At 31.2% G+C, this 15,690-nt stretch overlaps 1 long non-coding RNA gene across 4 annotated transcripts in view; it reads right to left on the bottom strand.

The window, feature by feature from the left end:
• The window catches only part of LOC110256465 (uncharacterized), a 291,252-nt gene that overhangs the window by 268,073 nt on the left and 7,489 nt on the right, over nt 1-15,690 (bottom strand). For 3 of the 4 annotated variants that reach the window (XR_014823734.1, XR_014823735.1, XR_002338011.2), the window contains exon 2: nt 12,419-12,583. The exons of the other annotated variant lie outside the window; for it this stretch is intronic. This is a non-coding gene — a long non-coding RNA (uncharacterized LOC110256465). The remainder of the gene's footprint in view (nt 1-12,418; nt 12,584-15,690) is intronic. 4 annotated transcript variants of the gene reach the window in all.

Below are 15,690 nucleotides of genomic sequence, written 5' to 3'. Positions count from 1 at the left end.
TTGCCAAACTACTTTTGTGTATAAATACAACTACATAATCTATCAGTTTCACTTAAAGGGAGGATTATTTAACATTGAACATCTGAATAACTTGTAAGCTATCAAATATTTCCATCTGCCAAAATCAATTTAGTTTTACACTTTGTCATTGAGTGGGGTTAAATTTTCAGCAGATAAAATTAACATTAGTGAAAATTAATATTAGTGGAGTTAAAATCTCATTTCCTATTGAAATTATCAACTATGGTTGGTGTAAATAGAAATAAAATTTAGTGATCAAATTATATCCTAAGAAAACAAACTAAATAATAAGTTAAAACATAATTTATTATCTTAAAAGTAGTATTCTGAATCTTAAAAAAAAAGTTCCCATTGCCTACAGGAATAAGGTTAAGGATTAATATCATAACTAAAATAAAAGAGACAAACCTAATTTACTACACATTTATAGAGTATTCTATCAAAATGTAATAGATTCAACTTGTGAAAATTTTTCAGGTGTAGTTAAAAGTGCAATAGCCTTGATGAATTATTCTCTAGGTGGCCGTACATTTATTGATTTTGTTAAAGGTGTATTGAAATATTGTATTGCTGGGTCATACAGTCAAACGGATTTACAGGGAACACAGTTAAGACTCATTTGTCCAAAACTTAGAAATACTGGAGAATCACTACATTGTAGAATATAAGGAAAAAATTTCCATAATGCACAGTTTTATTATCATAAAATGATTTAGAAAAAAATACATCAAAGTGCAGTCATTCATTTAAAAAAAAGTGAGAACTTATTCTTAATAGTTAGCTACATATTAAATATTTCTTATCTTCTACAATTTTAAACATATTGAGACTGTTGACTTTTTCAAAGAACATATGAACTTGTCTTTGGGATAAGAGTCAATTTAACAGGAAGTAGCTTAAATAGAGTAAATATTTTTGAAAAAATGCTCAATATCATTAATTATTAGAGAAATGCAAATCAAAACTACAATGAGGTACCACCTCACACCAGTCAGAATAGCCATCATTAACAAGACAACAAATAATAAATGATGGAGAAAGTGTGGAGAAAAAGGTATCCTCCTACACTGTTGGTGGGAATGTAAACTGGTATAACCACTGTGGAAAACAGTATGGAAGTGCCTCAGAAAACTAAATATAGAACTACCATATGATCCAACAATTCCACTGCTGGGCATGTATCTGCACAAAAGTTTTATTCAAAAAGCTACATGCGCCTCTATATTCACAGCAGCACTATTCACAAGAGCCAAACATGGAAACAACCTAAATTTCCAATGGCAGATGAATGGATTAAGAAGATGTGGTACATGCATATAATTGAATATTACTCAGCCATAAAAAGACAAATTAATGCAAATTGCAGCAACATGGGTGGATCTAGATAGAGACTCTCATACTAAGTGAAGTAAGCCAGAAAGAAAAAGACAAATATAATATGATATCATTTGTGGAATCTAAAATATGGAACAGATAATCCTATCTAAAAATAACAAAAACAAACAAAAAACAGAAACAAAGCATGGCCAAGAAGAGCAGGTTTGGGGTTCCCGGAGGCGAGGCAGGGGGAAGGAAAGGAATGGGATGAAAACAAAGTGTCAAAATTTTTGATTTCCAGACCTTAAGTTCAGTTCCTGAGAGCCATATTTATTGGAAAAACCACTCGAATGCAAATTTTAACATGTAAATTAGGACTGATGTGATTGTAACCATAAGTTCTAACTTGAGTATTTTAAACATATTCTATAAATGAATAATATAAAATTTCTCTTCACACATGGATACTTGTAAATGTTCCATTTCTACCAAATGAATGAAAGAAAGAAGAATGACACAAATAGATGATTTGTCAAATATGAGACCAGAGTAGGAATTTTAAAGCTAAAGCTCAGGGTGCTTAAAAAACAGAAATAGAGTTACATACTAGGCCAGACAGGATATTATAACAGTAGGAAGAGTTCCAACCTAAAATAATCCAAGTGGGGAATTCCTGTTGTGGCTCAGCGGGTTATAAACCCGACTAGCATCCAAGAGGATTTGGGTTCGATCCCTAGCCCCACTCAGTGAGTTAAGGATCCAGTGCTACCATGAGCTGAGGTGCAGGTTGCAGATGTGACTGGGATCCCACATTGCTGTTGCTGTGGCATAGGCTGGCAGCTGCAGCTCTGATTCATGCAGCTGATAGGAGATGATGGAGGGCCCCAGGGAAGGGGAAGCCTTATAAAAGAGAAAGTAAGCAGTTCTAAGGGTAAATAGTTTGCAACAATTCTATAGACATATTTTATAAATAGCATGTTTAATAGCCAAATGGAGATGTTTATGATCCAAACAAGTCCACCTAAATGAACTGGAGAGGTGGCCCCATTTGTAGCTATTACAAGGTTTATAATATGAAAACAGTTATTTCTAGCCTTCATATAAAATATACTTCCAGTTTAAAATAAAACACAAATGTAGTACATGATATCTTTAAAAATACATTTAAATTGCATGTAATAAATAAGTTTCAAACATAAGGGATTTTAATTAAAATCTTATTTATTTCATTTCAATGATACCAAAAATACTACTGCAGATTTCCTAACATAAAGTGTTTTCATATCAGACAAGACAGATCTTAATAATGAATTAATAAGTTTAAGGTTCTCATAAATAAAACCCTCTTGGAACCAAAAAGAATCAATTTTATCTATAATAAAAATGCCCTAAGTTATAATATAATCGATTTAACTTTGAAATATGAAAAAACTCAAAATGGAATATGAGATAATTCTTTCTATGGAAGAATACATTGAAAGTTGATTCCATTTGGATAGTTTTACAGTTTTCCAAAATGCCTTGGGTTTTTACTTTATTACAACATGGAAATTATACTTGAAAACACTTCTCCGAAGTCAAATTTTAAATAAACTTCACAGAAAATACCTAATTAAATGGTTAATTAAGAATACTAAAACAATAGGAAATTAATTGCATTACTCATTTATTTTAAAATAAGATTAAATTTCTCTTTCAATATTCATGGGTTATAAAAAATGTGTTCTTGACAAATTAAATTGTCTTTTCATTTTTGCTTTTCCTCATGCATTGATGATTCTGAACAGGCACAGGAGGCTTGGTATTTATAAATAGATTATGACCTACCTGAAATAAGGAGGAAGGGAAACTTAAGAGTATTAAAATTCATTACGGAAAATATTTGCTGAGGTTGGAACGTGAAACTCTAGAATTTTAATACCTAGCGTACTTTAAATATCTTCTAAAACACCATCAACTGATCCAACATGTATATTGTATTCGGCAGGCAAGCATTCAATCCTGTGTGTAACATGACCCCCAAAACTTCACATTCATGACATTTACCAGGCTTACTGTTCAAATAATAAACTGAAAATAAAATATCATGTCTGACTGCCTGTGTGTCTATTTTTGCTGTATAAGCCCTTAACATATAAAAGGGTGAGTTGGTATATAGTTCAGTACTAGAAACATCTTAGAATTAATCAATGGAGACCATGTTCATGTCAGTCGGTGGTACAAAAGAGTTATTGACACTTCTGGTTATTTAAAAATTTTATCCTGTCAGACTGTACGATTTTTATCCATAGGCAAAATGGTGATGAGGATGATGACGAGGGTGAAAATGGTAATAATAACAATAACAATGATAACAGCAGCTCTCTACTGACAAAGAAAAAAAGGCACAGTCTGGTGATCATGCTGTAACACTCATTATTCTGTTTTGAGGTAATACTCTAGTTTTTCTAGGGCTTACAGTGTTGTCTTGAAGTACTACATTGTAGCCTCAATATTTTCTTGTAGTAGATTCTAAACTGTAAGCTATTTCATACCAAGTTTCATACCAGTGTGTGAATATCAACCTCAATTTCTGTCCACTATCTTGGGAAATAGTGTATTTCCCTCTGTGTATGAATTACAAGAGCAGCCAAACAATAAGCCCAGTGGAAAAGTTCTGTTTTAGGGAGCTATTCCAGTCTGCTCTTTGGTTGCCAAACCCAATGGTTCTTTCCTATATATGAAGATGCAGTGAGATAATTTATTGCCTTCAAAATGTAGACTCGACAATCTGTATTTTCTTTCCAAGCAAAGAGTTCGTGACATTTCAATAAAATACTGTTTTAATCTCACAATTTGAGGGCCATGCTTAGAATTATCTACTTTTTGTTAAATCAAGTAGGACTCTCAATCTTAATGATTTTCATTAAATGAATCACTCTATTTTGTAATGAATTCCATGAGCATGGATCACAATAGAAGTAAAAGACAGTCATCCATAAAGACAAAAAAATATTTATTCCATATAAGAAGCCTGATTTTACATAGAATATTTACTGTTCTAAACAGTACATTATTTGATCAACATGGGTATGTTACCTGATTTGGGGCTATCTGGTTTTAGAGACAAAAATCAATGCATCATATGTCTAAGAGTTTCCTGATCTTGTTTTTTGAACATCTTTTTCACTGAATTCATTAAGATTATTTTTCTACTTTCCCTTAAATAATACTTATCATCTTAGAGCAAAGAAACCATGTTCTAAATGTAGAATGCACATAGATTACAGCTTGCCCAGCATAGTTCTGGTTTATGCTGATTATCCTAGCATAATCATTAATAGTAATAATTCCCCATTTTATTTCCAAAAGTGTAATAGTTTAGGTGCAAGATTATCTGTTCACTAAATAGCTCTAGGATCTTAACCAAATGCCCCAAGTATCACACATCACCCTCAACAGGAAAATGCTTCCATAGCACAATTAGGAGACCATGTGGTTCTCTGTACAAGACCTCATTAAGGAACTTTACCTTGATAAAGAAGTAAAAGTTACAAACATAAATATAAATTAAATGAATTGAATTATTCATATAAAATTTAATCAAAGCATAAGAACATTTATGTTAGCTGTGAAAGAACTAAAAGCAGAGTCTTGCAATGAATGCACAGTTTTCTTGATAATTAGGGTATGCTACTGAGAGCATTCTGAATTCACAATGAGAGATTTTCAATGCGCATGAAATTGTCAAATGGTCAATTCATTATTTTCTATTCAGAATAAGCATAGCTTTTTATTCTATTACTTTACTGATGTTCTTGATAAAGCAAAAGTCTTTATTTCATGGGAAAATCAAGAAGTTAAAGCTAAGGAAATTGAAGATATACTTGAGAACTCCCTTCTATAATCCATACACACTTTAAGGAAAATATAAATGGATAAATCATGGAACCCACATATAGCATCAAATAAAAAGTTCAGGATAAGTTTCATAATGTTGTAAATAACAGTTGTTCAACATTCCAAAATTGATTCAAAAATCAATTCAAACACATTCACCTCTTGCTGCAGTTTATATCTACCTTGATTTGAAAAACTTTAGTCACATAAATTCTAATATGTCTTGCTTATCATAAAACAAGAAAATAGCAAGGAAAAGTGTGCAAATGAAAATTGAAAGTGTTAAAAACAAAAATACTGAAATTGTATATGAAACAAAGAAGCTAAAACCTCAGCAAATATCTAGATTTCATAAATTCTCCTTTGAAATATAAAAATTAATTATACAGTGGTTTACCTATTGACTTGGGCAGGATAAGATATAAAACATACAGAAATTTGATTAGCAGAAGGACCTATTACAACATCAATCACAGGCAAGCAACTGTTAAGACTTTGTGAAACCTTCTGCAAAGAAGGCAGAAAAAATAGAAAACATGTCTAAACACAAATTACTTGTCTTTCATTTTCCCTAGCCTGACAATCTCCGTTAACTCTTCTCTTATGAAATTTTGAGGAAAACAAAAACTCAAGTAAGAAGAGTGGCTATAATATTTCCTTTTGTATAATTCCAACGAGACAAGAATCATGTCTTACAAGTAATACATGTGATACTTATATTTTTCACACCATATGTTCAAACCACATTCTAATAATAATATTAAATATCACATTGGAAAATTCTATTAACTCTTGTTTCAGCATAAATAATAGAATAAATGTGATGATAAACTATACTTTTAAACAAAGGCATATATGTGCCTAACAGTAATGAATAAATGTTATTTGAAACATATATCATAATTTAAAATGACTTTCCACTTAACTGTAAAGGCAGACATATGGACAGAGTAGAGATTACCCATTATTCAAGCCAATAACTCTAATTAAGTACCCATTGTGTACCAACTCTTTGCTTAATTCTTTCAATAAATACTGATCTTTAATTCTCAGTTATATGAGAGAGAGAAACATAGAATTGCAAATGTAGATGTAGAGACTCAGAGAAGGGTAAGCAGCATTGTAAAGATCACCTGTCAGATAACAGATTTCCAAATTCAATCCAAGACTTCTGACTCCAGGTCCGGCACTTGTCCCACTGTAACTCCCCTCACTCTACAGGTACTTACTACCATGGCTTTCAGACACTTGATACAATTCTGAGTATGTTACCTGCCTCGCTCATTGATATTCTTATGCAGATCAAGTTTTCTCCATTAATGTATGGAATCCCTTTAAAATATTTGGTGACTTCTTTATTTGGTTATAGTCTCATCTAATGTTTGGATAAGAGGAAAAATATTTATCTTTTATTTAAACCATTTTGTGTCCATCACTGAACGTGAAGCACTTAGCAAAGAGAACTGTTCATTTCTTCTCACTATCCTTAATGTTAAAACATATTTTTAACCCAATCCCTAGATTTCTGTATAATAGAAGCTTTTAACTATCCAATATTTTATGATTACTTCCATGTGTATATCACAAATTGATATATCTTTAGTAAAAGAGCCAAGACATATCTATCTCATTTGATTCTGTTCTGCTGTATCATATACATGTTCATATTATTTCATTCATCTTGTAATACTAAAATATTCGAAGATCTATCTCTTCAGTTGGCCTCTCAGATCCTCAAGGACAAGGTCTGTGCCTTTTAAAAAAAATATCTCTATTTTCAGTACTTCACATTGAAATAGCAGAATGTGAAGGATTAATGCAATGGGTTAATAAACTATTGTGGCTTATCTTGTTTAAAGCCAGACTGTAAGAACTTAATGTGGCTGATATAGAAAAATTAAATTCTGAATTTTGCAGGTTATAGAACCCAAATGGAACATTCTAACAATTTATCTTTGACAATCACCTGTCACCCATGTGAATGACATAATACTCTCCCACAAAGTGGGCAGTGAAGACTGTTCAAGACCTCCACTTCTTTGCCAGTTCTGCTGATTTCATGGCTGCTGTGGTGCAAAAACTAATGCTATGAGATCAGAATCAGGAACATGCTAGACTCTTGCCTTTTATATTTGGGATTATTACAAGTTTTTATTTTATGTATATTTTATATTTAGTTAGTTATTATATGTATATTTTAGTTAGAAACTTGGGACAATAGTTTATGAAAAAATGGACTATCTTACCCAAAATATTCCCTTTGATACACCATGACAAATTTGCTTACATATGTTTGAGTTAAATTAAATTCTTGCTCTGATTAGTAGAAAACTTCTTCAGGTATCCCAAGGGGGACTTTATACAAGAGAGTAGGATTAACCTTTCAGTAGTCATCAGATACATTATTTGGGTTATTTCTTAGAGCTAATCAGTTAAGAAGAATGTGCCAACATATATGGCAAATCAAACAACATACTTTATTTTCTAAATAGAGATCTGTGGAAAATATTCAAGTGTTGGGAAAGAACTATATAGATTAAACATCTTCAATCTAAATAAAAGAAGAAATTGATTTTACTTGCTAGAATAGTTATTTAATTAGACATTAAACTATTTTTGAAGTTAAAATTTGATACTGAGATATTTTGTAGATATTTTAGGAAAATATTTTTCATGAGTAGTTTTGTCTATTACAAAGGAAGTGAAGTCTAGCTATATGCAGATGTTTAAATTGGATAAAACGGTATGACTCTCATATATAATATCCTGCTTTAAAAATGATTTGCTGTTGAAAAATTACTTAGCTGATATTCTCAGAACCTGAATTACAATAGCATTAAAATAAACAAACATGAAATAACCACAAAATGAAAGCAAAAACCACAAACAGACACAGAAGGAGCACTGCTAATGTTGCAGTGGAAAGTAAACTCTTTCTCTTTGGAGAAAAAAAAAAGGTAAGTTTTGTTTTTTTTTTTTAAGTAATAGGGAGAAGGACGTGATTGTTCTGTTAAAAATGAATAAAAATAGATCTGCATTCTTTCTTGAAGACAAAAATCCATTGAAAGATCTCTGTAGGAGCCCTATCTGGATTGAAACTAGAGCATGGTGCCTTTTTGCATTAAGAATGTGCCTTTATTCTTCTAAAGAGATTTTAAGAAAAAAATAATGACCAATAATTACTGTTAAAGATGTATAACAAACTCCCTCAAAATTAATAATTTTAAAACTAAAACATTTCAATATGGGCCTTTTAACATTAAAATTTTTTTTTCATTGTCGAGAATAAAGAATCATCATCAAATAAATTATTTCTTCCTTGATAGTCTTTATAATATTATATTTATTGATATTTAATTTGCCCTTTCATACAACAGGATAAGTAAGAATTCAAAAAAAATGCAGCTTTCCTTATCTTTTGCTAACTTGAATATCCAGGCAATCTTCACTATATTGAAAACTAAGCATCTAAGTAGTTTTACTTTAGAATAAAAAATTGTTTCTAAATATACAGATATAAAAATTATTGCTAAGTAATAGAACATACTGTGATTCTGAAAAGCAAAACTTTCATGAACCACAATGGCACATATTACAAGCTTATTGAAATAATTTCAAGGGCAATAAAACAGACCAGATGCCCAGATTTCATGTCTTACCATCCTTTGTTCATGTCAATGTCCAAAATACTCATCTATCTCACATTCATTCTTAAAGAGAAAGTTCAAAATCAAATATTATCTTCTAGACGAACCTAGGATCTACAATTTGTGCTATGTAACATATTAATGGAAATGGTAAGCAAACAAAATTTGGGATGTTCAGCATGTAAAAAGCAATTTCCACAGTGAAGAATTTAAAATGTTCTGCAATGAAGACTAGCTCCTCTTTCATAAACTTTAATAATTTTCAACATTCTTGATATGTTTTGAGAAAACATATTTGGTTGAAGATTATAATAGAAATATATAATTCTAAATCTGATCTGGTGAAAATTTCAGGAAACTATTTTGACCAGTCCACCATCTTCAGAGCAGTAAGTTATTAATGTGATATATGAAGCAAGAGAGTCAGATAACAAAGACATTTGAAATATAGACCTTTCTCTATATCCTAACAAGTTACTCTGTCTCCTATGCCAATATTATTCAACATTTGGCCAAACTAGAATTATATATGTAGTATATATTATACATATTATACATTATATATATAAAGAATTTTAAAGATAAGGAATATATTTTTTCTATTTAAGATCCACATGAAGATCTGTGGTAACATGGTTACTAAAAATTATAAGCGGTAATAAAAAATTTAAGCAAAATTCCCCTATATAACATTTTTCCAGTTTTTTAAAACTGTATTTTTTCTATTCTCCTTTAACGAGTTAACTAAATATGTTAAAGTAAGGCTGCAAAAACCATTCATTTCTACATTGCTAGTTAAGATCAAAATATGGTGACATATTTTCCCATACAACAAAGAAATGCTAACATACGATGCATTCGTGAGATAAACTGCTTTGAAAGTAATACAATTATAGTAAAAATCAATGCATTTATCTTCCCCTGAATCAGACAGGTTTCCACAGTTAATGGTTTTCCTTTCTGTTCAGCATGGTGACATGTCATTTTTGCTTTTCTGCATATATGGGATCTGTAGATATTTTATGAGTTAAATTAATGTTAAGCTTTTATGATGTCTACTTCAGAAGTTTGAGAATACTTTCAGGCCCCCTACAAAAATCCTTAATTTATACTGAGTTATAATATATGAATACATAGTGTAATTTCCTAAATAAATATTGAACCTACACTTATACATTTGCTTATGTTTTGGTTTTGCATGGATAAAAATAATTTCATTTTATTCTTTATTAAATTTTAAGTTCAATACAATTCCATTTTACAACCTGATTGAAAAACTCTGTATCCCACAAAAGCCTCACAAACTGTTGACTACAGATTGAAAACTGGATAAAAGGAGTCAGTTAGACAGCTGATGATACTGAAGTGTTAAATGTACACTGTGACACTACTGCCACCAAGAGTGTATTCTAATACCCAAGCTGATGTAACTCTCCATATTGATATACAAAAGATACCATCAGGTGCTGATGCTCTGTTGACTCTAAACCAAGTAATGTATCAGCCAAACTTTCCAATTAGAAGAACTTCATTACAAGAGACAACAGTATGACATGGTGGTTTAGTATGTAGGTTCTGGGACTAGAACTGGGATTGAATCTCAGTAATTTCACTCACTAGCTAAAATTTTCAGAACTTGTTTGTCCTTTTTTTCCCCCCTGTTTTGTTTTTTGGCTTCCTTTTTATGAGAGGAGATACATATTGTTCCTACTTCACAGAGTCACAGAGGTTTTATATAATTTCCCTAGAATGCCTTAAGGGACATCAAATATAGCAAGCACTTAGGAAGCCTGATTAATACACAAAAAAATCTTCATATCTTCCTCTATTTACTTTTAGTTTAATTTTTGGCAGTTCCCAAGTGTCAATCCATACTTCAGCTACAAGAAACTCTTGAGATTCCTAATTCAAAGTGTATTTTATTTTTAATTTGATATTAGTTTTATAAATTCTTATTAAAATTTGTCAGACTATTTTTAAGCTATTTGTTAACTAATTTATTTAACTCAACCATGCATATGGTATTATAGAGAGAGTTAATATGCCTATAAGAAGGCAAAACATGTTCAAATATTTAAGTAACTTGAAATATAATTCATTAATGATAATAAAAGTATAGAAAATGTATTACTCTATATCTTAATTCCATACTAAGTATATTATGTTTTCTTTCCTTTGCCTTTGTTCCAAACAATATCTCAAATATCCCGTTACACTCATTTTCCACTTTTTAAAAAGACAAGTTGGAATTCTTTCGCTACTGAGCATACTTTAATGCATCCAACAGCATTTTTTTTCCACATCCCTGTAATACTTCTTATATAAACTTCTGTATTTCTCAATAATTTCTTGGATCAAATTTTAATATTCTATCTACTAGTTTAAAATTCAAGTGAAGGTACTATATTTTACATGTCTTTATAATTTGTTAACTTAAGCAAAATCAGTAATATGATATTAGCAGGTGGTGAAGGCTTAAATTAATAATTTATTAATAATAACATATTATTGTAATATACAATTTATTTTATGAATAATCTTCATAAATGAGAAGCATGATGTGAATATTTAGTACTACTGGGCAAAGAAATTTGCTCTCCTAAACACTATGCAGCTTAGTTCTATTTTGGTCAAAACAAAATATATTTTGGTATGCTAATACAAACTAATGCAGTACAACCCCCCCAAAAAAAACTAATTATGATACAAATTTCACAACAGAAGCAATATGAAGGACAAGAGATTATCTGAAATAACAATAAACCCATTTTTATTAGTGAAGGTATGTGTCTAAAAAAACTTATTCTGAAATGGCAGTTAAAGCTATTTTTGTTTAAAATGTTAACTTTACCAACTATTTGCATGATTATCTACGACTCCATTTTTTCTGAAGGTTGTTGAGTCAGGAAAATATAATATCGAAACATTCATATCTATCTTTTTTTATTTTTTTTTTAGACTATGTCTAGAAAGACAAACGAGTTCATACATACAGTGTCTCTCACACTCCAAAGTTCATGTGATAGCTTGTACATAGGAGCTACCCTGTTAACATACGGGCTCTGATGGATCCACTCAATTCTGGATATCTAATCACGTCTCCTATGATGTTGATGGTATTGGTTTAATCTATAGACTATGTGTTGAGAAGCAAGATTTGAGGTGTTATCTTCAAGGCAGAATAGCTTCCGGTCCCAGGGAGATAAGACATGTAAAACTTTGTAACTTTGAATGTCTCTACTTATTATGGAGAAATTAGAGACCCAGTATTCCTGAGGGCTGAAATGATAGTCAAAGAGGCTGGAAAATGTCCCCCTAAAAGACTTTCACATTTTAATCCTGGAACTGTAGGTGTTATCTTACTTACATGTCACAAAAGGAGTCTTTGGAGATATGACTAAGTTAAGGATTTTGAAATGAAAATGTTATTCTGAATAATCCTAGTAGGCCCTATATTATATGCATCTTTATAACAGAGAGGCCAAGGGAGACTTTACACACACATAGGAGAAGTCTAAGTGAAGATGAGCAGGAAGAGATTTAAAAATACTGACCTTGATGTTTAGAATGATACAGCCAAGAGCCAAGGAGTTTCAGGAGACGTCAGGAGCTGGAAGAGGCAGGAAGGAATAGCCTGTAAAGCCTCCAAAAAGAGCAAAGCTTTGCGGACATGCTGATTTCCTCCCAGTGATACGGATTTCAGGTTTTGTACTCCAGAACTGTGAAAAAGAGTTGTTTGTTTTAAGCCAACAGGTTTGCAGCAATTTCTTACAGCAACCGCAGAATATTAATGTAGGGAGATTTTTTTTTCAAAAATTTCTAATTAATATTTTAGAATGTCCACACACGTTACCCTCATGTATTAGGGAAGGAATTCCCTCAAGAACCCAATGCTTATATGAATAATTTCTTTTAGTGATCATATATCTAATACAAGTTCCTTGGGAGTATGCCTATTTTAACATTTTGCATTGGAAGCTACAGAATTTAATTATGAAACAAAAATAATTACAAATTCCTATAACATTGGATATACAGATATAATGCTAAAAAAATCAAACCTAAAAAAAATTGAGAGCATTAGAAAATGTTCTTCAAATAAACCAAGGAGTTAAATCAGCAGGTATATTAAAATTATGCTCTTTAAATGTCAGTTAATACTGTTCAGTGATTAGGTTTTCCAAAAATGAAATTCAAGTAATAAAAAAAAAAAAATTGTCACATTGTCAATTCTAGCCCATCTGCATAAGTTTAGCTGCAATATGATTCTAATCAAATCACAAATGGAAATTAGATTAAGTCAATTTTGATTTATACCTGAGGTGTCTCAATCAGAACATTTCATCAAACTAATCAAACTAATTCCCACATAATGTTATGAAGGTAATTGGTGTAAAGCAATGGAAAAACAAATTTTCAATAAGCATTTTAGCAGCTACTTTCCATTACTATGTATTCAAAATCAATAGAAATAGAATTTACATATATATGCACATGTATGTATGTGTGTGCCTAGATGTATTATATCAATAATCCGTAATCTATGCTAACATGAAAAATCTCCAGAATCTCTCATTTTAACCCAATTCTAACAATTAATACTTCCTTTAAAAAAATCAAAGCATAAATTAAATAAGACACTCGAGGCCTGTTTTTTCTTTTCTTTTCTTTTTTTTTCTTTTGTTCTCATTTGATTTTTTTATCAACAAAGATTAATACAACCTGGAAAAAACAGTCATAAAGATTCTTCTATATGTTATTGTATAGACATGTAAAGAGTAGTTTCTTTTCCCTCTTGAACAAATGAATAATTGAAATGTAGCAAATATTTTTAATTTAAATTTGAAAATCAAATATTTAAGTGTAAATTGTTTAGTCATAGATACTATAAGGTTTATTCAGAGACTTTCTTCTATATGCACATGAATTACCAAATCTACAAATTTTAACTTTTTAGTTACTCTTATGCTACATAGTTGCTTTTATCTACTTAATGTACCTATCAGGTTACCTCTTAATTCTTAACTTTTTATTGCCTAAATCTTAAAGAAGAATGAGGTTCCCATTGTGCTCGGCAGGTTGAGAATCTGACTAGTTTCCATGAGGATGCAGGTTTGATCCTTGGCCTACATAAGTGGGTTAAAGGATTGGGCACTGAAAGGATTCCTCATTGCTGTGAGCTGAGGTGTAGGTCACAGATGCTGCTAGGATCCTGCATTGCTGTAGCTGTGGTATAGGCCAGCAGCTGCAGCTGATTTGACCCCTAGCCTGGGAACTTCCATATGGCAGAGGTGCAGCCCTAAAAGGAAAAAAAAAAAAAGAAAAGAAAATTTAGGTGCTTTGTAATATCACCTCCCATCATGAATACTGTCTTTTTCTATCCTCCCAACATCCTTATAATAAAAATGTTATTTGAAATACTATTCAGTGTATTTACTTTTATTACACAATTATTAAAAGTTAAGTCATTTATAGTAATATTTCCTAACTTATAGAATGTTCTCTTTTATTCAGAATTAATAATTTATATGTTCTACTATGTTTTTCCTTGCATCTACTCATTAATTTGAAAATCATAAAATTGGGATATTTTTCTTCTTCAAGAAAAAACACACTAAATAATTTACCAGTTCCATGTTTTTTCTTTCTTTTTTTTTTTTTTTTGCTTTTTTAGGGCCGCACCCACGGCATGTGGAGGTTCACAGGCCAGGGGTCCAATCGGAGCTTAGCTGCTAGCCTGTGTCACAGCCACAGCAATGCCAGATCCAAGCCACAACTGTGACTTACACCACAGCTCACAGCAATGCCAGATCCTTAACCCACTAAGCAAGGCCAGGGATTGAACCTGTGTCCTCACAGACCCTAGTCAGATTCGTTTCTGCTGAGCCATGATGGGAATTTGCCATGTTTTTTCTTAATGACAACTCTCTTACATCACATTATTTTAGATTAGTGTCCTTCTTTGCCCACACACCCTACAAATTTCTTTCTTTGTTTTCTTTTTAGTGAAGACTATTTTCTTATAGCTTTCTCAAAAACAGTTATTTGAGAGCTAAAATTGCTGTTTCCTGGAGTGTATAAAAATGCCTTTATTTACCATAATGATTTACTAATCCTGTTAGGTATAAAATTTTTATTTTATTTTATTTATTTATCTTTTTGTCTTTTTGCCTTTTCTAGGGCTGCTCCTGTGGCATATGGAGGTTCCCAGGCTAGGGGTCTAATCAGAGCTGTAGCCGCGATATAAAAATTTTAATGGCGAGTAATTTTACTCTAGAATTTCGAAATCTGTAGTAGTTGGCACTAATTATTTTAAGAGGCTTACATATTTACTTCCATTATTACTTATCCTCATTTCAGCTGAATTCATATTCTAGTAAATATATGACTATAGTAGCATGAATAGGAAAAGAAATTTTCTGGTTTTGCATTCTCATCCTAGCAGCCAACTAGTACACATTCAATGTTAGCTAAAACATACAACTGAGATCAGGAAATAATACATCCTCAACAAAGATGGCAAAGTATCAGTCAAAAGCATTAGTGAAATAAGATAAAGATATGATAGAGAAGAATTAATATTGTGCATCTAATGAATATATTTCACTCTAATCAAATAAGCAAATGTATTCTATTGCTCTTAGAACAAATCCTTTCATCCTTCAAATAAACACCATGGTTAGTATAATCAGGCCTCTATTTTCTTCTCTAGCCACACCTGATTCTCAGTGTACTATGTTTACCATTCTCTTGACCTATGAACTTTTCTTAGCTTCTTGACTCTTTAATTCCTTTTGTATAGTTAAACTTTAATAATGCTTTATCT

The sequence above is a fragment of the Sus scrofa genome, chromosome 13 (assembly GCF_054392235.1).
Source record: "Sus scrofa isolate SSC_HxYL_T2T_F1_AM1 chromosome 13, Sscrofa_HxYL_maternal_Yorkshire_Landrace_v2.0, whole genome shotgun sequence".
NCBI lineage: Eukaryota > Metazoa > Chordata > Mammalia > Artiodactyla > Suidae > Sus > Sus scrofa.
This window is presented reverse-complemented; position numbering and strand designations above follow the sequence as displayed.